General features: G+C 37.4%; 1 pseudogene across 1 annotated transcript; it reads left to right on the top strand.

Moving 5' to 3' along the window:
- Positions 1-3,458: 3,458 nt before the first annotated feature.
- Positions 3,459-6,144, top strand: LOC143613935 (protein WHAT'S THIS FACTOR 9, mitochondrial-like; annotated as a pseudogene). The gene is made up of 2 exons (XR_013150210.1): positions 3,459-3,578; positions 4,487-6,144. The product of XR_013150210.1 is annotated as a protein WHAT'S THIS FACTOR 9, mitochondrial-like (transcript).
- Positions 6,145-22,734: the final 16,590 nt, after the last annotated feature.

A 22,734-nucleotide genomic window follows, 5' to 3' on the forward strand; every position in this document is an offset into this window, starting at 1 on the left:
CAAAATTAATAAACCAACAAAAGCGTATCTTCATTTATTATATGTTTTAATCATACAGTACAATCTTTGGTTCATCATACTCTCACAAAAATCATATCCAAGTATTGCTTAAATCAATCTGAATTTCATCCGGTCAAAATATTTGAGAACCATAAATAATTTGAGCTTAAATCAATCTGAATTTCATACGCTCAAAATATTTAAGAACCACAAATAATTTTGCTCCGGTAGTTTCATATGGTCAAAATACTCTCACAAATGTCATACACAAGTCTTCGAATTTCTCATATGGGACCCACCTACCCTCGATTGCAATTAAAGAGTTTTAATTGAGGATATGACAATATGTGGTATTTATTCAGCTTAAATTACTTTACCTTTTGTCATTGGCCTAAGAATTTGACAACCAACAAATGCTTTCATAACCAGATTAGATAGTGAATCGGTTCACTTGTTCAACCGGTCGGACTTGCCGAACAATTTTTGTCTAAAAAATGACTGTTAGGGCTGAAAAAAGGTTTTTTTTTTTTTTAAAAAAAAACTTTCAGTAAACTGGTTCAACCGTCTAGTTTCCAGTCGGACCGGACGGTTTTATGAGAACCAAGCAAACTTAATAGAACCAGACTGGTAAATGGACCGAAGTCGGACCGGTTCAACCAGCCAGTCCGGTCCGGTCTCAACAACATTGCAAGAATGAAAATACTCACTCTATATGCCCACCTTGTCATTGCTTAAACCAAACCGCGTTGTTGGTAAGGGTTGGGGTTCTTCGAATTAGTGGTTACCCTGACTTTTCAAAATGTTAACATTAAATGTTACTTTGTAAACAAAAAATGAAATGAAATTTATATGAAATTTAAACTTGCCTCATGAATGTTTCCTTTAAATTTCGCAAGAGCAATGTTTCCTTGTCATTGCTTAAACCAAACCGCGTTGTTTTTTATTTGATTTTTATATTCTTTTAGTTTTTAATTTTGATTTGGGCCCAACAATTTAAACAATATTAAATGGATTATGGATAAAAAAAAAGTTTTGGCGCAATAGTTATAAGATGATTAAGGTCCAATCATATTTTATAAGGTTTATATTTTTAAATATATGTATAAAACATTTAGGCCCTCAAAAATTACGTGTCTTGGACGATGGTCCAGCTCACACAACCTCTAGCCGGCCATTTAACTAACTACAGTGTTAAAAGTATTATATCGAATAAAAGCTTATTTTATGTTATATAATGTTATTAAGTTTCTAACGTCAGCAAAACATTACTTTTTTCATTTTGTCAATATATATATATATATATATATGTAGGAGCGTAGGGCAAAGTTGATTTGCGAGTATGGTTTCACATATCAACTCTTCAAAACTTTTGTTGGGGCTAAAGAAGGTTATGTGAGTTAAATTATGCACACAACTATATTGTCTTGTACCGCCTAGCAATATGCATCGTGAATTACTAACATGTTCGTAGAGAACGTTATTTGAATCATCTAAATGAGTCGTTTATAGTTTGTTGATCTAAATTTAAAAATATTAACTTAATGTATTTAATCGTTTGGATTAAATCTTCAATTGTATATCATGATGGTTTTCGGTTTGTTATCAGATGTAAAAGCATTCATTTAAATCAGCTTTAAATAACAAGGACTTTTGTGACAAATGTAATGTAAATTATATAGGATTGAATTTTCATTTAGAAGTTAATGTAAATCAACAAAATGGGGCTAAACCCTAATGCTAAGGGTATTATTTAGTAGTGCTTACGAACCCCTCTATCCCTTCTTCATGTTGGCATTGTCTTGCTTTTTTTCTTTTAACAATCTTTGAAACTATTTCTAATATTCTAGTGAGTTTTTTTGACACGAAATGTCAATCAGATGTTCTATGTCAAACTCATTAAGAAATATTACGAAGGTGGAAACCTTCCACTATGACAGAATCTCATTAGATCGGGTTTTAAACCTGAGACTATAAAAATCTCAAACTAAAAATCATTCATGTGTTATTAGACTAGAAGACTAGTTACAACGCTTTCTCTTGCTAATTCCCCATGACCTTCTCTACTCTCTCCAAGACTGTGGGCCTTTCCTCTGTCCATGGACCACAACTACCATGTCTTCTCACCACATATGTTCTCTTTCTCTCCATGTGTGTGCAGAGACTGACAGCTTATCAAAACCCATAAATTAAAGATAATGTTGTTATCTTCATGTCAGAACCTAATTTGCAAGTTGGTTTTTCATATTAACCTATAATTCAATGGAAATTTTAAACTCATTTGGATAAATTATTTGAATTTTTATTTATTATGTTGTATTTAATTTTGTCAAGTGGAGTTACTTTACAAAGAGTTTTTATCATACAAAGCATATGAAGTCATTAAAACACAACACGTGTCCTTATATAAATAATTACACAATCACTTTTTATAATTATACATGTATATTATACACATAGTTTATTTGTTTTAAACTTTTATTTATGCATAACTAAGATATGGCTCTCTAAGATCCTACATATAATCACAATTACAACAAATTATAGAAGATAGATCAAGAGTAAAATACAAAGGTTATTCAACTAAATTCATTTCATTCACTCCTTTATGTTGTTGATAGACCATCACTAACAAATACTTCAATTACTCAAAGTACTTTTGTATTTGCGTCGACTACAATAAATTTGGCCAAACCACAACAATATACGAAAGATCGATGTGATTCAAGTGTTTAATTACGCTTTATGATAATGATACCATATCGAACAACATATAAAATATAAGTTTGATCAAACACACTTTGCACTTGGTCTTCATTTGCCTAACAGTGTGTATTTAATTGTTAAAAAGATAACTATTTGTTTCACACCAATGATCACTAGCCCAAGTTAGGGATGGGCTCGGGATGGTACCGGTACTGATTTCTAAAATTGAAAATATTTGGTACCGGTACCGGTACCGGCACTGAGATGTTTGGTTCGGTACCGGTATGAAAATATTGGTTGGGAGTTTATATGAAAAAGGTAAACATTGGTGCAGAAAACATAAAAATGAAACTTATGGCTATACTTCCATCAATCTAAAAACTTCCGATAATATTAATTTAATCCTTCTTCTCACCGGCTGATCATCTCATATCCCGGCGGCTATTACAGATCTGTTTGGCTGTTGCAGGTTTATTTATTTATGTTAATCTCTCTCTACCTATAATATTATTATTAATCTCTTTATTACTTCTGCAATTTCTCAATATCTTCGTCAATTTCGAATTTTATAACTTCTAAAAACCTGGAACATGAAGTAATAGAAGCAAATAACATATTCAATTTCATGTTTAGGTTTTCTCCATACTTAATTACTGAAACCCTAAATATAAAAATCGTGTTTTTAAACCCTGATTTGTAAAGAAACCCTAGAAATTGAGTATCAGTTTGCAATATGCTGTCCGATATTGACTACAAGTGAACAGCAGGCTATTTGTTGGATTTGATATTAATTCTAAAGATTTGTTACGAATTTGACTGCAGCTTCTGAGAGTCTGGTAATCTGAAGTTCTATTAACCGGTGGGATAATATGCAGGTAATTATGGTTATAACTTAATATTCATACTTGTTGTTTAGTTGAAACTATTATTATTGTAATTGGAATATAACTACAGGTTACATTACAGAAAGCCTTAACTAAGTTATAGTTGAACAAACTAATAAGTATATGTCACCAGTCAGTGTTGTATAACTCGAGTCGGCCGGTGGGGTACCAACTAGTGATTAATAGGGATTGGAAATTTTATATGTAATTTTTCAACTACTTGCAAAGATTTTGACCAGTTATGACAGATTTTGACCGATGTGGGCGGGATGTGGCGGGCTACCTATTTTTTTTTGTTGGCTCGTTTAGGTCAAATCGAATCCGTAGCGTACCAATTAATGATTAATCACCAGTTAATCGATGACTAATTGTGATTTTAACAACATTGTCACCAGTTAATGGTTCTCAGGTTATGCTTTCTTTAATCTGCCACGAGTTTATTGTGTTCTTGAAAAGTTGAAATTTTGCTTTCTTTAATCTGCCACGGGGTTATTGTGTTCTTGAAAAGTTGAAATTTTGCTTCTTTAATCTGCCACGAGGTTTTGTTTAATGATTCTCAGTCTGTTGCTCTATTTGCTTTTATCTTCACTTTTCTGCAAACTTGTGATAAAAAAGACTAGCAGCAACAACATTAACATTGCAGATAAATTAAGAAACTTGTGATATTTTTTTTAATTTTAAAACTACTTATAAGAAGTCATCATTCCACAAACTACATAAGTTTTAAACTTTTTTCAGTTGTGAGAATTATTTTGAGTTTTTGCTCTAAATCTTTTTGTTTGGGGACCCTTATATTGTGCCTGACTGATACAACGTAATATTTGTCTGTCTTTCCTTTTATTTTGATAATTTCTTAAAATATTTTAATCAAAATAATGTTTTTATTGCATTATTCGCAGGCTAGTGACAGGTTTAATATCAACTCTCAACTTGAGCATTTGCAAGCTAAGTGTAGGAACAGGATATGCAGACATGAGCAGATTGTAAGTTTTTGTCTTTTGTTTAAATGTTTTACTTTTTCGACATTTAGAAATAGCAATTTTCATTTTGAAAGTAAACCCCGTTTATTTTCTTACATATAATTGCTAGTTTTTTTGAATCTTTATTACCAACTATTACATACTATTTGAATTTTAAAGTAATTTCTAAGTATCAATTACAGGAAATGGTTCTACTTAGTTTAGCAACCTGCAAATGCAAGCAAAGGAGATAAACATTGCTCTAGTTTCAACATTGAATTGCATGATTTTAGAAGATGTACCGTTTGATTTTGGGCTGTCGATTTTCCAACCACCACCATCGCGAATCATGGTTTAGACATATCCAAAGATACAGTTTAGTTAATGTAACACTAAAATGGGTAAAGGATAGAGTGCTAGATGGAGTTGTGACAGGCGAAAGAGAGCTCAAAGCCGCCTGGATTATCATGTCGATCATAGCAGCCAACCCTGACGGTTGCCTCCCAATCTACCGCCTCGCTGGCCGTCAGAGAGGCCAATTGGGTCTCCCCCATGACCTTAAAGTTTCAACCTTTATAAGAAAATACCCAAATATATTTGACGAGTTTCATGTTCCCGATAGTGGTGGCACTCTTGTCCCATGGTTTAGACTAACCCCGGATGCTATAACGCTAAATCATGAATATATTCAAGTTTTTCAAGAAAATCGTAAAGATTTTCTTGATAGGGTTTGCAAGCTTCTTATGCTTACTAAAGACATGATTCTTGCGATACAAACCATAGATCAGTTAAAATGGGATTTAGGCTTGCCTCATGATTATGTTGATTCGTTTATCTCAAATAACAAAGACGTTTTCTCGTTAACTCGTCTGTCTGACGACCGTGCTGGTTTAAAGCTTCTATTTTGGCATAAAGAGCTTGCGGTCTCTCAACTTGAAACCGATACAATTTCACAACAAATGGAAAAGGATGTCATAACGGATCGATTAAGTTATCGTGTTGGATTTCCAAGGGGATATGGGTTAAAAAGGAAATCTCTCGAGTGGTTAAAAGAGTGGCAAACACTCCGTATACTTCACCGTACACGGATTCAAGTCATTTGGATTCACGAACCGATATTTTTGAAAAACGAATCGTGGGCGTGTTTCATGAGCTTTTGCATCTTACTATTCAAAAGAAAACCGAGCGACAAAAATGTTAGTAATTTTAGAAAATCTTTAAATCTTCCTCAAAAGTTCACTAAGGTGTTTGAGCGACATCCGGGTATTTTCTATATTTCCAAAAAGAACAACACCCAAATGGTTGTTCTTCGTGAATTCTATGACCGTGATCGTCTTGTTCACAAACACCCGGTTTGTGAAATTAGGAGTAAGTTTGCATGCTTGATGAAAGAAGGGTTTTTGGGTAGAAGTCGATGGTTGTATAAGAAACGCACTGACACAAATTCAGGTGAAAATGATGAATTATGTCATGTTTATGAGGTTGAATCATGTGAAAATGAAGTTGAATCCGAAGAGGAATATGAAGGTTACATGTTTTCAGAATATGAATCTGATGAAACTAATGAAACCGCCCGGCTTTTCAAATTGTGTGAATAGTGTGCTTGCTGATGTTGTAACTTATGTTGAAGTGGTGAGTGATCATATGATGCATAATGGTTGATCTTTGCATGCAACTATTAGGTGCTTAGAGATTGTATTAGATTGAAATTTATGAATCATCATTACATGTGTCATGCTAGAATTGCATTTCATTCCATTATCTTGTATTCCCCCTCATAACTCATATTAACTTATATTTTAGTGCCACGGATTAATATTGCTTTTACAATTACTGAATTACCTATGATCAAGAAAAGATATTGAAATTGGTTAATTATCATTATGTTTATTTATGGTATATTGGTTTCTATTAATCCTAACTATTGCCTTTTGGTCACCGCTAGTCTCAACTAACGAATTGGCTGTTGACGGTCCCAACTTTTAACGTATTTGTTCTTAACGGTCCGCGACTAACATAATCCTAACGCCATTAGTTACAGGTCGTCGGAAAAGTCACATTTTTTGCTGGAAAGAATTATTAGTCATGATTTTGGTTTATATATAACTAGAAAAGTGCTTGCCACGGGTTCACACAAGTTATCCTCTCATATTGGTTTGTAGTGTTTGATGTGGCATGTAATGAATAATGAGTGTGAGCGGCACTTGCTATAGCAAAACTTATATTCTATGTAAATTACGATACACAAAATATAAGATTATCATAAAAAAATAAATTAAACAAAATTACGTATTTTAAGTTAACGAACGTGATTGAACCGGTTCCTTAGAAGCTTCGCCCTTTATAAAATTAGACACCACAGTTTAGAAAATGATCACTTTCTTATTACCTTAATGTTTCTTCACGAAATAAACATTAAATGGTTAAATCAAAACACAATACAAACATGACACAATTTGTAATGAGTGAACACAGTTTCTTACTTTTTTTTTTTGTTTAACAAAATTTAGAAAAAGATTAAAGAGAATGAAGAAAAGTAGTAACATTTCTTGTAATTTTAAAAATTAGCCACATTTTCAAGCTTGGTTTTATAAAAATCCAATGAAACTTGGTGATATTGGGCAAAACTTGAGATGTTATGAACTTAAATGTTTACAACTACAAACCAATCTAACGGTTCAAAGATCTGGATTGTTGGATATGGTGATTACTCAACTGAGCCTAAATAAATTGGACATGTTTATAATATTTCGACACAAAGTTAGTTGACCCATATGCATGTTCGTAAATGATTGTTGTCATAGGATTTTAAAATCGATGACCGGAACAACGTGGCGACACAAAGATCAGAAGAGTTGGAATTTATGATGTACAAGCCATGAGGTAAGTAGTTCTTGACACAACTACTATACATGATTAAATACTTCTTTTGTTCCACTTGTTAGTTAGGACTTAATGTCTCTGGTAACTAGAATGAGATTCGATCCAAGTACCAAAATGTAGTTCTACATGATTGAATGACAATGGTTTGGGTTACCAAGACGGTTTTTAATTGGGTTAAAACCATGTAAATTGGGGCTGAAATATAGTAAACAATCGTAAGGATTAATGCTGAATTTTCAGAATTCGTCCACATTTTCGTCGGTTTACAAAAAATCAACCGAATGTTGGTTTAGGGCGTGTAATATATCGCCGGAAAGCTCTATTTGTCTACTTTTCTAATATTTTTAGTTTGAAGCAAAACTCTCACAGTTAATGGAGTAAAATGTTAGTTTTGTACGGCTGCGCAAAGTTGCTTTGAAACAGTATCATTTTTCGTTGTCATATTAATAGTGAAACCATCAAAGCATCCGTTTCTAGTGTATTAAATATGGTTGTAAACCTTAATATGTTACTTTGGCTATTTTGAAGTAAAATAAGTAGAACTGAACAATACACTAGTCAAGGATGCCAACATTGTCATCGTGAAAAAGTTTGCTAATGTTGTAAATTGGTAATAAAGATGTTTTCATGTTTTATTAGATGAGAAATTTGTCATAAAAATAAAATGTAAAATAGTATTTGTAATGGTAGTTAAAGAATGTGTACATACATATATGCCATGATTGTATGTATTTTACCATAGGCGAAGTAAAGAAAACATACTATGACTTGATAGGCCATCGGCCTGTACAAGTATCTCTTACGGAGTTCTACTTGAAATTATAGCATTAGGTGTGTTTAGCACATTTAATATATTGTCTTTAGGTATGTTTAGGTCAAGAATGTGTGAGCGACGCGACCTGTAAGCTAGGAGAATCAAGGAGGGTTTCGACTTGTTCGTGTTTCTTTTTAAGTAGTTAATAATATTTATGGTATTGAAGTGGGCATTAGTTGGATTAGTATTCAGATGGAATCTGTATATTTAATTACGTATTTAAATATTTGGGGTGTGATATTGATGATTTAAATCAAGTACGAGAAGCTGGAATTGAACAGGAGAGTATTACGTTGGCATGGACGTGTTACGCCGATTATGTTATGTGAACCGGCGTATGATTACGCCGGGCCTGGTTTGAACTTGAGTATTTGATAAATTGCTTATTTTTAATTAGCATTATGGTTTATATAAAATCCATGTGATATTAAACTAATGATGGTGTGTAATGCCTTAGGTAAAGCTTGTATTTTAGCTAGCTTATGATTGGATAGGAGTATGAAGATCAAGTCTAAGAAAAAGAAGATGAGATCATGGATGAGGTAATGTTTGGTGGCCAAGTGAAGGAGACGATGTAAGGACGTCATATCCTTAAAGAGTATTCATGTTGTTATACAAGTATGTAAGCTAAAACCCCGTGGTATGAAATGCTCGTGTTTAAGGTCTTGGATCGGATCAAACTAAGATGCTTTTGTAATTGTCAAACAAATGCTATTAAACCCATGTGTGGGTATCAAATATGTTAAGTATGTTTTGGTGAATATGTATTGGTCCAAACTGATATGGAAACCTCATGTAACATTTTTCATTTATGAAGAAAGGTTTTAAACAAAGTAAAAAGTTGTTTTTCTTAAATAATATATATATATATATGAAAAAAATTTCGATTTCTGCTTCGCAATTTCATTATTTAAGGTAAAAAGGAAAATTTATTATTAAAATGTTAGGGTGTTTCAGGAATAAGTTCAAGAACCGATATAAAAAGATGAAGAAAATGAAAGCTAAATTTTTAAGAAGAGTAAAATGCTAAAATCATTCATGAGGTTTGGTTATTTTTGCGATTTTCGTCCAAATAATTTATTTTGTGCAACTAGACCATTGGGGTTTCTCATTTTTTTGCCAATGTCCAAATCATTAACTCCGTTAATTTTCATCGTTAATTTATGATCAGAGTTGAAGCTTCCATCTCCAAGGATATCGAATATTTTACGGAATTTGGGTCCTTTGGGATATTTAGAAAAGTTTTTACTCAAAATGTGGTGGATTTTTGCGGGGTCTGAGGTGAATAACATGTCTATATTGGCAAACACGTTGATAATCATTTATGTGTATGTTAAAAATCCAAAATATAAAATAAGTTTTACACTTTTACATACCACTTATAAATTTTTATTTTTTAAAAATAATTATGATTTCATCTGGTTCTAACATCTGATCCAACTTGTGACCCAGTAACGTTGGTTCAATGTCCATTTCTGTAACGATTCCGACAAAACCCGGTATACCCTAACCGGTAGACAATAGTTACGTTATATTTAACGTCGGGTACATGAATTGCCATAGTAATTATACGAGAATACGTGGTTCACTGTATCGATTGTACGTGAATATATAATTCATCGTATTGAATATGCGATCAATCGATCGATAGTTATTGAAACCCGAACGAATCGAGGGTTCAATTATAGACGATATGTAACATCCCGAAATTTCCAAAATGATATTAATTATATTACTTAATAATAGAGGGAAAGTTTACTCGGGTTATCGGGAAATAAATAAATAGAGTAGGAGTTGGTATGGGTCGGGCTAGTGTTGGGTAATGGATATGGGTTATGGACTTGGGTTATGAAAGAAGGATGGAGAGTCCATGGGCTTAAGCCCATGATCCCTAATATAAATACCCTTAACCACCATTTCTCACATATTCCATACACACACCCAAAACACACACGACCCGAACCAAGATCCGAAGGCGAAAACCCGAGCTTGTTGGTGCTGGAACGTCGTGACGGACCAAAACAACATCAAGGCTTAACCGTGTTCGTAGTTCGACTCGTTCAGGGTACGTTTGTAGCTAGAAATCGTTCGTATAGGTTCGGTTTGATTTGAGAAATGGTAGATCTGAGTTTGTATGGTAAAAACGAATCCAACAAAGCTAAACTTACTGAAAATGGTTATGATTTGATGGGTTAATCGATTGATAAAAAGGACCTGTAACCTATATGCCTAAATCGCACCCTCTAAACATCGATGTTAGGTCGATTTGATAGTTGGGGTTTGTAGGCGCTGGTCAGACGATTCCATGGGTACCTAAATCGAGTTATTTGGTTAAGGAACGAAGGATTTAAGAGCGAACAGAACCTGCAGACGACAACTTCGCCTGCAAGCTAAGTTCGCCTGATGAACTTCGCCTGCAAGCTAAGTTCGCCTGATGAACTTCGCCTAAAGCTAAGTTCGCCTAAGGTTTAACTTCGCCTAAAGCTAAGTTCGCCTAAGGTTTAACTTCGCCTAAAGCTAAGTTCGCCTATGGTTTAACTTCGCCTAAAGCTAAGTTCGCCTAAGGTTTAACTTCGCCTAAAGCTAAGTTCGCCTAAGGTTTAACTTCGCCTAAAGCTAAGTTCGCTTAAGGTTTAACTTCGCCTAAAGTTAAGTTCGCTTAGAAAATAAATTAAAAACCTAATGGAAAATGTGTTAAGACAGTTAATGTAAATAAAATTTTTCCAAGCTGACCTGGCACTTCGACCCCAGCCAGGGGCTCTGCCCCTTGGACCCTGCTAGGGGCTGCCGCCCCTAGACCCCGCTGCCAGGGGCGCTGCCCCCGGACCCCCGTTCGTTGTGGGTAGTAGTTAAGACTGGAAAGATGATATGAGTAGTGATAGTTGTTTGATACGTGTACTTGTTATACAGTCAGCCGTGCACAGCTGAAGAAAGGGATTACGATTAACGGTGAACGTAACCGTGTTCAGGTGAGTTTCTAGCCCCATTCCTTGTTATGTTTTCGGGGCTGTGTGCATACTCGATGTGTTGTTAATACATTTATCCTAAGTGATAAGTGTATGTCATATGTGATATATGTGATAGGTATGAATGATTGCTTGTCGGTACGCGAACGATCTTCGGATATTGCGCGTACTGTCAGGTTATAAATGAAGGTACGAATATTATATATGGAAGATGTACGAATGTTTCAAATGAATACTTGTCGGGGCGTGAACGATCTTCGGATATTGCACGTAACGACAAGGGGTATGGTTGTTAAATGAATGAGCTAAAGAATGCCTAGAGTGTTCTTATGTTATAATGTAAGTATGTGTATTTAGGTACACGAATGGCATGTGAGTTCTACGTTCGACATAGTAAGTTAGGATGGCAAATCCCTCTAGCTTCTGTCGGACATAGACTCGGCTGGTGATGGCGTAGTTAAGGACTGCGAGCCTTATACGTGAAGTAGATGATATATGTAAACGTAGATAAGGACTGCGAACCTTATACGTAATGTAGATAGGTGTCAGCATAGGAAAGGACTGTGAACCTTATACGTGCTGATTTTGTAGCATAGGGGAGGACTGCGAACCTCGTACGTGCTATGAATTAGGTTGCAACATAGGGAATGACTGCGAACCTTGTACGTGTTGTGGATGTATTTCAGTATAGGAAAGGACTGTGAACCTTATACGTGCTGATTTTGTAGCATAGGGGAGGACTGCGAACCTCGTACGTGCTATGAATTAGGTTGCAACATAGGGAAGGACTGCGAACCTTGTACGTGTTGTGGATGTACTATGGTATAGGGAAGGACCGCGATCCTTGTACGTACCATAAATGGTGAACATAGGTAAGGACTGCGAACCTTGTACGTGTTCACGACCTTGAGTACAGGTATAGACGGTGAACTATGAACGTACTCTCGGTAGTCTGAGGTTAGTGATTGTAGATATGTATGTATGTATGTGTATGTATTGTATGGCGTTCGATTAACTAGAACTCACTCAGCGTAGCTGACTTTTAGTATGCACGCAGGTGAGCATATTATAGAGTTAGCATGAGGATGACACATGGCATGGATTGAACGGCTGGCATCTGAAGAAAGAAGTAAAGATGTTTTAAATATAAAGTTTTGCGTTATGGTATCAAAGAAAAGATTTAATGTTTTGCAACAAATGATTGATGTTTTATATTCCGCGAAAAGTTTTAATAAACTCTTATTTGAAGAACTGTGTTTACGAGTAAATCCGACGCTAAAGTAGGGTCACCGGGTTCGGGGCCTTACAAGTTGGTATCAGAGCATAAGTTCGAGAGATTTAAGCATCCTACATGCTTAGACTCGAACAGAGAATGGGATTTAAATAAGAAAGGAAAGAAGATGCCAGTTCAAGAATGCCATGTGTCGCTCAAGCAAGATCAGTAAAGGTAAAGTGCATGATTAAATGATATATGTTAATGAGAAAGGAAAGATATGTGAACGATAAGGATAGAAGTAATTGATTGTTTGATGTGACTAACTGCTTAAGTAGAACCAGCACAAAGAGACTCATAAAGGGAAGTGTATAGGACACGGAAAGCAATGTGACCAGCTAGTCACAGCTGGCCACTGTTATTACCTGTTAGCCTTGCTATCCTTGTACTATATAGTTCCTTGAGTGAGGATGTTTGTGTTGTCCCTTTTAGAATACTGATGGCTGGAGCTGGAGAATTTGTGGGAACTGGGGGTCGCACTGGACGTCGTGGCAGGCCTCGTCTTGTCCGGCAACCCTCGGTATAAGAAGCTTCCCACACCGAAGATGAAGGAAGCGCTGCTGGAGGAGACCAGAACAACAACGAAGAAGTTCAACTTAGCCCTGCAGTTCAGGCAGCCATTGTTCAAGCTGTAGTTGCTGCTGTGAAGAACCTGAATCCCGAAGGATCTGCTGGAAGCCGTGAACGAACTGCTGAAGGGGCGGGTGGTGATGGTAGGAAGGATGGGGAAGGAGAAAGAGGGGCCTCGAGTGAGGATAAGTCTGTGAAAGTCGATGACAGGAGAAGAGGCCAAGGTGGGTGCAACTATAAGTCCTTCAAAGGATGCGACCCGCCAAAGCTGACTGGTTTGGAGACGCAATCGCTACTCTCCAATGGATAGCCACAATGGACAAGGTTATCCGCATTAGTGAATGCCGTCCCGACCAAGCTGTGGGTTATGCTACTCAGTCATTTGAGGAAGAAGCTATGTATTGGTGGGAAGGTGTGGAGCAGAGAAAGACTAGGGATGAGATCAAGGCGTTGAGATGGGACGATCTGAAGGAGTTGGTGATGAAAAAGTTCTGCGCAGATGCCGAGGTTGAAAGGACGGAGATGAAGTTCTTGAATTTAAAGGCCGGTATGATGACACATCGTGAGTATACTACTGAATTCAACCGACTATCTAGGTTGGTGCCTGATATGGTTGACACTAGGTCAAAAGAATCAAATGTTATGTGAGGGGATTGCCACAAAAAGTCCGCATGTTGGTCAGGGCAAATAAACCTGCTACTTTTGACTCTGCTGTTGAACTTGCAGAAGTGGTTTATGCTGACCTGGCTGAGGACGATGTGGTGGTGGGGGAAAAGAAGGAGAAGAAATGGGCTACCTCTGCTAAGCGGTCTGGCGAGATGGTGACAACAACTGATGAGAGGAAGGCCAAGGTTGGGAACAAGGATGCGTGTAAGACGTGTGGGCGAGTGCACCCGGGGGAATGCAGGATTGGGACAGACATGTGCTATCGGTGCGGAAAGGGTGGGCATTACTCTCGATGGGCATTACTCTCGAGACTACCCTGATCGTCCAAAGTGCTACAAATGCGGAAAAGCTGACCACATGGCTAGGGATTGCAAGGAATCAGGGGCGGGAGGTGCGGAAAGATAAAGACTTGGGGAAACTGCAGAGAGGAACGCTTGATGAAGGAATAATTGTTCATGCAATGGTTTTATTAAGTTGCTTTTGCTTAAGGACTTGTTGTGTGTTAAGGTTTAAAACTTATGGTTATCAGTGACGTGTAATATATTGAGTAGGTTATGAATGATTATTATGTTATGATAAAATGTTGTTTTAGACAATAGTGTTAAAAGTACTAATCGAAGCCCTTGGAGGTATGAGATGAGTTGTGGTACATCGAGGGTCTCATGGACAAGCTACCTTAAATAGCTAAAACACATGACCACCATTCGATGACTGCAAAGTCGGAAGTAAGAAGGATAACTCAGAAAGCGAAGGCGATTCAATAAAGCGTGTAAATATAAAAGTTTTCCTTTTATAGGGAATAAGTTAGGTTTCGGGGACGAAACCTCTTTAAGGAGGGAAGACTTGTAACATCCCGAAATTTCCAAAATGATATTAATTATATTACTTAATAATAGAGGGAAAGTTTACTCGGGTTATCGGGAAATAAATAAATAGAGTAGGAGTTGGTATGGGTCGGGCTAGTGTTGGGTAATGGATATGGGTTATGGACTTGGGTTATGAAAGAAGGATGGAGAGTCCATGGGCTTAAGCCCATGATCCCTAATATAAATACCCTTAACCACCATTTCTCACATATTCCATACACACACCCAAAACACACACGACCCGAACCAAGATCCGAAGGCGAAAACCCGAGCTTGTTGGTGCTGGAACGTCGTGACGGACCAAAACAACATCAAGGCTTAACCGTGTTCGTAGTTCGACTCGTTCAGGGTACGTTTGTAGCTAGAAATCGTTCGTATAGGTTCGGTTTTATTTGAGAAATGGTAGATCTGAGTTTGTATGGTAAAAACGAATCCAACAAAGCTAAACTTACTGAAAATGGTTATGATTTGATGGGTTAATCGATTGATAAAAAGGACCCGTAACCTATATGCCTAAATCGCACCCTCTAAACATCGATGTTAGGTCGATTTGATAGTTGGGGTTTGTAGGCGCTGGTCAGACGATTCCATGGGTACCTAAATCGAGTTATTTGGTTAAGGAACGAAGGATTTAAGAGCGAACAGAACCTGCAGACGACAACTTCGCCTGCAAGCTAAGTTCGCCTGATGAACTTCGCCTGCAAGCTAAGTTCGCCTGATGAACTTCGCCTAAAGCTAAGTTCGCCTAAGGTTTAACTTCGCCTAAAGCTAAGTTCGCCTAAGGTTTAACTTCGCCTAAAGCTAAGTTCGCCTATGGTTTAACTTCGCCTAAAGCTAAGTTCGCCTAAGGTTTAACTTCGCCTAAAGCTAAGTTCGCCTAAGGTTTAACTTCGCCTAAAGCTAAGTTCGCTTAAGGTTTAACTTCGCCTAAAGTTAAGTTCGCTTAGAAAATAAATTAAAAACCTAATGGAAAATGTGTTAAGACAGTTAATGTAAATAAAATTTTTCCAAGCTGACCTGGCAGTTCGACCCCAGCCAGGGGCTCTGCCCCTTGGACCCTGCTAGGGGCTGCTTCCCCTAGACCCCGCTGCCAGGGGCGCTGCCCCCGGACCCACGTTCGTTGTGGGTAGTAGTTAAGACTGGAAAGATGATATGAGTAGTGATAGTTGTTTGATACGTGTACTTGTTATACAGTCAGCCGTGCACAGCTGAAGAAAGGGATTACGATTAACGGTGAACGTAACCGTGTTCAGGTGAGTTTCTAGCCCCATTCCTTGTTATGTTTTCGGGGCTGTGTGCATACTCGATGTGTTGTTAATACATTTATCCTAAGTGATAAGTGTATGTCATATGTGATATATGTGATAGGTATGAATGATTGCTTGTCGGTACGCGAACGATCTTCGGATATTGCGCGTACTGTCAGGTTATAAATGAAGGTACGAATATTATATATGGAAGATGTACGAATGTTTCAAATGAATACTTGTCGGGGCGTGAACGATCTTCGGATATTGCACGTAACGACAAGGGGTATGGTTGTTAAATGAATGAGCTAAAGAATGCCTAGAGTGTTCTTATGTTATAATGTAAGTATGTGTATTTAGGTACACGAATGGCATGTGAGTTCTACGTTCGACATAGTAAGTTAGGATGGCAAATCCCTCTAGCTTCTGTCGGACATAGACTCGGCTGGTGATGGCGTAGTTAAAGACTGCGAGCCTTATACGTGAAGTAGATGATATATGTAAACGTAGATAAGGACTGCGAACCTTATACGTAATGTAGATAGGTGTCAGCATAGGAAAGGACTGTGAACCTTATACGTGCTGATTTTGTAGCATAGGGGAGGACTGCGATCCTCGTACGTGCTATGAATTAGGTTGCAACATAGGGAATGACTGCGAACCTTGTACGTGTTGTGGATGTATTTCAGCATAGGAAAGGACTGTGAACCTTATACGTGCTGATTTTGTAGCATAGGGGAGGACTGCGAACCTCGTACGTGCTATGAATTAGGTTGCAACATAGGGAAGGACTGCGAACCTTGTACGTGTTGTGGATGTACTGTGGTATAGGGAAGGACCGCGATCCTTGTACGTACCATAAATGGTGAACATAGGTAAGGACTGCGAACCTTGTACGTGTTCACGACCTTGAGTACAGGTATAGACGGTGAACTATGAACGTACTCTCGGTAGACTGAGGTTAGTGATTGTAGATATGTATGTATGTATGGTAGCAAGTATGTATGTAGAACAGAAGGGTAACTAGTGAAGTATGGATATGTGTCTACGGATATGTATGTATGTATATGTATTGTATGGCGTTCGATTAACTAGAACTCACTCAGCGTAGCTGACTTTTAGTATGCACGCAGGTGAGCTGATTATAGAGTTAGCATGAGGATGACACACGGCTTGGATTGAACGGCTGGCATCTGAAGAAAGAAGTAAAGATGTTTTAAATATAAAGTTTTGCGTTATGGTATCAAAGAAAAGATTTAATGTTTTGCAACAAATTATTGATGTTTTATATTCCGCGAAAAGTTTTAATAAACTCTGATTTGAAGAACTGTGTTTACGAGTAAATCCGACGCTAAAGTAGGGTCACCGGGTTCGGGGCCTTACAAGTTATCTATAATATTTAGTGATTCTATGAAGCATTAATGCTTTTTGATAAGTAAAGTACGGCACAGAAAAAGAATGTTCGATTTAATGGTACGTCGGTACGTTAAACGAAACCTTTAATACCAAACCGAGCAAGCGACAATCGATCAAGCCGAAAAAGATGCGCAATTATTAATAACATGGTATTTTAAGTTAATGGAAGTCATGGTTTAAGTTTTTTAAAGTGGTTTTATATAAATTTCATTTTTAGCCGAAAAACGACCGTTTTAGCCTCGTTTTAAGCCGAATTAGACATTTAACCGAAAAACGAACTGAACCAGATTATCCAAAACATTATCCGGATTACGAGAATCCAAACTTGTGGCCAAGAATAGAGAAGTGGGTCCCACCCCACTCCTCATACATTCCGATCGGCCTCCTCATCCCCCATTTCCTTATTATTTTTCTTTTTTCTCTCATCAAACATTCATCAATCTTCATTTCCTTTCCATTATGATCCAAAAACCGAGTATTGTAGCTAGAACAACGAGGTAATGATCGAGTTATCTACATTTTCATCTTCGTTTCTTGAGTTTGTTTGCAAGAAAATGAGGTTTCAAAGATGAAAACCGATTCTTGCATGATCAAGTGATGTATATGGGTTATACACGGGATCTTGGTCCAAGAAAGGGGTTAAACGAACCAAGAACGAATTTTTACGGTTTAAATCTTTGTTTTTGAATCATAACCGAAACTATAGTGTAAGAGGCTTGATCGTGAGTGTAACTTGCTTGGTATTGTGGTATGTTGGTTGTAGGTTCTGTATTTAGTGATAGATAAGGCGGAAAGACGAGTTTGTAGCTTGTAGTGGCGGAAAACGAAAGGTATATTCGGTTATGTTCGGTTTTGGAGTTTTTAGACAGATTGTGGTGTGTTTAGATTTGGGTCATGAAATTTTACAGGGATGTTCTATATATGAAAATATGAGTTCTGTGAATTTTTGTTAATTTTTGGACAAAGGATGAATATTTGGTGAATTTAATGCTCGGTTTTGGCCAAAAATAGTGAAAAATAGTTAAATATCATGAAAAATTCTGAAAAATTGCAGATAAGCTTTTTATATCATGTATAAGTCACACAAAAAATTTTAGGTCCGTTGGAGAAGTCTAAGTAGGCTTTTCGGTTAAACGAGTTCTAGGGTTTTCTAGCTCGGTTTTAGTGAAAATGGCATGTAAAAGAAGATTTTGGTTCTGGAGAAATTACAGGGGACTATGTGGATGGCAGGGGACATCCAGGAAAAATTTGGGCTTTTCTAAGATCGTTTGGTATTTACGACATATTTAGTGTTTAAATGGTGTTTAAAAATAGATAAATAAATTTTAAATATAGAAATTAATTCTGGAAATATTTTTATAAAATTCCCCACTGTCAAAAAGTGATTTGTGCAAAATTTCAAGATCCGAGATTAAACGGATAATTATTTGTGCTAATTATCAAACTTTTAAAGTTAAAACGCGTAAACCGGTGAAGTTCGCTTAAGCGAGCTGACTGGTGTATAAAAACCCTAAAAATGAACTATTTTCATATAATTGAGTTAAACAAGTAAAAATGAATCATCCGAAAATAATTCGGATGATTTGGGTATTTTTAACCGATTTAACAGTTTCCGGTACGCCAAATACGGAAACGGGTCCCGCGGCCAATCGGGGCGTCTAAACCGAGCTCTAATTTCACATCTTTAATTAAATTATCAGTCAACCACTACTTTCGGGTCGTGTGTGACCAAACTCATTTTTGAAACGTAAAAACGGATAACTGTGCTAGACACGCAAAACGAGAAAAACGACTAATAGTAGTTGTGACCATGGAACTCTAAACGATATCACAATCTGAGTCCGGAGAAGTGTTTCTGGGTTAACCTTGCCCCCAGAATGGGTACAGTACTGGGTTAACAGTGTCCCCAGATGTACCGGTTGATACGGTTAAAAGGTTATATAAACAATAATTGTATAATAACGATCGTAGGAATCATATTACAGATTGGACGTGTTAATTGATAATGATTGTTGTTACCTGCTTGCATGTGCTAAGGTGAGTTTCACGAGCCCCTTTTTCTGAACTGTTTTCGAATATTTTCTCGGGGCAGAAGCATGTTTTTACTGAAATGTTTAAGTACATACTAAACACATGGATTTGCGTGGATTTATATATATTTTATTGTACGGGAATCGTACGGAAATGTACTATGATGGTAATTGTCTGAGTTGCTAACATTCTAAGGCCCCGGAACACGAGTGATTAACTGAAAGCCGGTAGAGTGTGGATAGTACTATTGGTCTGACAAACCCAACTGGTCCGGCATGGATTTGCTGATGTTTCCCAGCCAGTTGCACATGTCTATTTTGGGTGTTATATATATTTTACTATGTAATGTTAGACATAGCGGTTTGGGGCAAGTCCGTGGGTGGGGGATATGCCACGGGTCCGTGGGCGGGGGATATGCCACGGGGGTTGTGTGTGATAGTCAGAGGTTTCACTTGTGGGCTCAGCATAATTACATCAATAATATTATACTTTGATAATGATTTATCATGGTTTACTCGAATTGTGAAACTCACCAACTATTCGTAGTTGACCCGTTTTCTCACATGCTTTTCAGGTACAACTAAGATGAAGTGATTGCTTACGTGCTAAGTGCTTGATGTGTGTAAGATTTGCGTGCGGAATGTTAGGATACATTATAATAAATAGAATTATGTATCGTATTGTATGATGTGTGTATCACCTAGACGGTAATGAAATACGAGATAATGTAATTTGAAGTATATTAATGTATTCGGTTTTCTTTATAAACAATGTGGTTGATATCAGAGGTGTCTGTTGCATCCCGTTTACGTTTCCGCTGCGGTTACGGGGTGTTACAGAAGTTGGTATCAGAGCCATTGGTTATAAAAAGAATTAGGATGTCTTTAAGAGATACCTAAAATATAACCAGTAGCTCAAGTATTATAGGATCTGAATATCAACTAATAATTTATAGTGACGAGAACTGGATGAACTTGGATGGACAAGTGAGTTATTATGGTCCGGAATATAATAACAGACTTGTCCGCACGAGGGAAGTCAGGGGAAGTCACGGGGTACATTAATAGGTAAAAATTGCAACATATGTGTAAAGTATATAATATTATTTATGCGTGCTAATGTGTATATATATATATATGTACATATCTTGTGGGTACATGTATTGAGAAATAGGACCCGGATAAGGAACCGGGGAGATGAAATAATAAGATTACCGAGGATGCTGAAATTTCTAGAGCATCGGTTGATGATAAGTCTGACTTATCGGGCCATAGTTATGGTAGTACCAAGTTAGATCTCCCGTTTGACATTAACCGGATGTAAGGCCCCGTTACCGGTAGCCCTACTTTCGTGTTGGATTTACTCATAAACACAGTTCTAAATATCAGAGTTAATTAAAACATTTACGCGGAATATAAAACTTTCATAAAACATTACATAATTCATAACTTGTCTCAAAACATCCATTGTCTTTCAACATTAAAGCATTAAAATTAAAACATCATAAGTCTTCAGATGCCAGGCTCTTATTCTTCTGCCATGTGTCCCCGCTCAAGCCAGCTGTCTCATCCTACTCACCTGCGTGCATACTAAAAGTCAGCTACGCTGAGTGAGTTCTAGTTAATCACATAATCATACAATACATTCTTTACATTTCATACTTAACCTCCTAACTTTCTTTCATACACACTTAAGTGCTTTTACTTTCATTTTTACCTTCATACTTTCTTTACATACATAATCATACGTTTTAAAGAGCCTTTCGCCCTATAACGTCACAGATATTATAAGGGTCTGGTCCCTAGTTTTCGAATATTAGAAGGGTTCGATTCCCTAACATCACAGATATTATAAGGGTCAGGTCCCTACCATCACAGATATTATAAGGGTCTGGTCCCTAGTTTCGAATATTAGAAGGGTTCGATTCCCTAACATCACAGACATTATAAGGGTCTGGTCCCTAACATCACAGATATTATAAGGGTCTGGTCCCTAGTTTTCGAATATTAGTAGGGTTCGATTCCCTCTTCGTTACCATACATTATACCCCGTGTATTTTTAGGGCTCGGTACCCTTTTCGTAACCATACAACCATACATCATACCTCGAGTATTATTAGGACTCGGTACCCTTTTCGTAACCATACAACCATACATCATACCTCGAGTATTATTATGGCTCGGTACCCTTTTCGTAACAATACAACCATACATCAATATTTCCTTCTTTTATTATCTCTATCACGTTCATACGCATAAGCATTCATATTATACTTACCTTATACATAGCATTACAACCTGACAGTACGTGCAATATCCGAAGATCGTTCACGTACCATCAAGCAATCATTCTTACATAACACATATATCACATAGGGCATACACTTATCACTTAGGATAAATGTATTAACAACACATCAAGTATGCACACAGCCCTGAAAACATAACAAGGAATGGGGCTAGAAACTCACCTGAACACGGTTACGTTCACCGTTAATCGTAATTCCTTTCTTCAGTTGTGCACGGCTGACTGTATAACAAGTATACGTATTAATTAACTATCACTTCTCATAATGTATTTCTATCTTTATATGACCCACAACGAACGGGGGTCCGGGGGCAGCGCCCCTGGCAGCGGGGTCTAGGGGCGGCAGCCCCTAGCAGGGTCCAAGGGGCAGAGCCCCTGGCTGGGGTCGAGCTGCCAGGTCAGCTTGGAAAAATTTTATTTCCATTAACTGTCTTAACACATTTTTCATTAGGTTTTTAATTTATTTTCTAATCGAACTTGGCTTTAGGCGAAGTTAAACCTTAGGCGAACTTAGCTTTAGGCGAAGCTAAACCTTAGGCGAACTTAGCTTTAGGCGAAGTTGTCATCAGGCGAACTTAGCTTTAGGCGAAGTTAAGCCTCAGGCGAACTTAGCTCTAGGCGAAGTTGTCATCAGGCGAACTTAGCTTTAGGCGAAGTTGCCATCAGGCGAACTTAGCTTGCAGGCGAAGTTCATCAGGCGAACTTGGCTTGCAGGCGAAGTTCATCGCTTTGAAGGCGAAGTTGCCCAGACAGCCGCTGTTCGGTTTCTTTCCAGCATTTTGAGCGATTTTAACACCCTTGCTATGGTTCAATATCACCCACTACGCTTCCCGACCATTTTCGGTCGCTTATACACTAAAAAGCTTGGATCTTTAAACTTCAAGGATCAAGAATCATACCTTTTTGGGCTTGTTTAGATCTCGTTTACTTGCTAGTACACTAATCGCTCTCTCTCGGACCTGCCTGACTCTTCCTTTGGCTCGGCCGGCCGGCGGCGGTATGTGTGTGGTGTGTGTGTGTTTTGGGGTGTTAGGGAGTTTGGTGAAAATGAAGATATTTTGGGATTTTGGGGGTATTTATATCCCTGAAATCCCATTCTCATTTAACCCATCTCAATTAATCCACGTCCAAGACCCGCTCCCTACCCGA

This window comes from Bidens hawaiensis, unplaced genomic scaffold (assembly GCF_021521415.1).
Source record: "Bidens hawaiensis isolate Kalapana, Puna unplaced genomic scaffold, B.hawaiensis_p1.1 tig00002273_1, whole genome shotgun sequence".
In the NCBI taxonomy this organism is placed as follows: Eukaryota; Viridiplantae; Streptophyta; class Magnoliopsida; order Asterales; family Asteraceae; genus Bidens; species Bidens hawaiensis.